Source organism: Pteropus vampyrus, unplaced genomic scaffold, assembly GCF_000151845.1.
Source record: "Pteropus vampyrus isolate Shadow unplaced genomic scaffold, Pvam_2.0 Scaffold58, whole genome shotgun sequence".
Lineage (NCBI taxonomy): Eukaryota > Metazoa > Chordata > Mammalia > Chiroptera > Pteropodidae > Pteropus > Pteropus vampyrus.
The window spans coordinates 6,386,089-6,387,162 of record NW_011888839.1 but is presented as its reverse complement, the minus strand read 5'-3'; the positions used below and the strand labels follow the sequence as shown (position 1 = coordinate 6,387,162).

The 1,074-nt window shown below is 42.2% G+C and overlaps 1 pseudogene; it reads right to left on the bottom strand.

The window, feature by feature from the left end:
- Window positions 1-462: 462 nt before the first annotated feature.
- Window positions 463-581, bottom strand: LOC111740173 (annotated as a pseudogene).
- Between the last annotated feature and the right edge of the window lie 493 nt (window positions 582-1,074).

Below are 1,074 nucleotides of genomic sequence, written 5' to 3'. Positions count from 1 at the left end.
ATGAGACTTGAGTTCAGTTTGGCAAAAGCTTTGCCAGTGTTTCACATACTTCATATAAATCCCCAAGGATAAAACTCTTGCCATGAAGCAAGGTTTCAATCTAGGTCTCTTAGAATGGGAGAGTTACAGGAGAAACACATGATTTTCTGTGTGTGTGTGTGTGTGTGTGTATGTGTGTGTGCGCGCGCGCGCGCATGCTTGCACATGTCAATGTTTATTACAATGGGTGATATGATAATCATGCCAAATCTGGGATCGATGAACAGTTCTATTAGATTTGAGTACATAGAAAGAGTTAAAATTTTATTTTAATTAAAGGTAACACAAAGTTATTTGGACTTGTAGTTAATGAAATACACAGTTGGTACTGTGCTGTGTGGTAATTAGCTGTAAGTCATAAGAAATTTAAAAAATGCTGTCATTATGTCAGCAACTATTTTACTCATTTTTATTTTTTTTTAATGCCTACAGCACCTGGTATTCTTAGGTGGTCTCCCATCCAAGTACTAACCAGGCTCGACCCAGCTTAGCTTCTGAGATCAGATGGGATCGGGCACGTTCAGGGTGGCATGGCCATAGACAAGTCTCATTTTTAAAAACTTCTCTGTAATTATAAAGTTTTCCCTGGATAAGAACCATTTTCTCTCTTTGTCTCTCCCATTTCCTTTTCCTCCTGCCCATTCCCAAGACAGAGGGACCCAAGTTCTGCCCAAGCATTTCCACTCATTCACCCTCTCCCCCTTCCCACTATATCAGGGGATCCAGCTGTGTGAAAGCACCAGCCCCTGGATTCTGCAGACCTTGAAGCCATGCTTAGTTTGGGTCCTTATATGTGCATCATCTGCTCTATTTGGAGGCTTTTTTTTTTTTTTTTTAACATCCTCATTTGTGTTGGTGTGGGATAGAAAGAAGAAACTCAGGCATGATGTGAAAGGGTGTATCCTCGGAGAGAAAGGACTCATGTCAATGATTCAGGAAACCTAGCGTTTGACAGTTGAGATCAGAGGAGTGAGTACAGAGATGGAGAGAAGGGGTAGGGGAAGGAAGGGAGCAGAGCAGCCTGTGGGGCCCGGT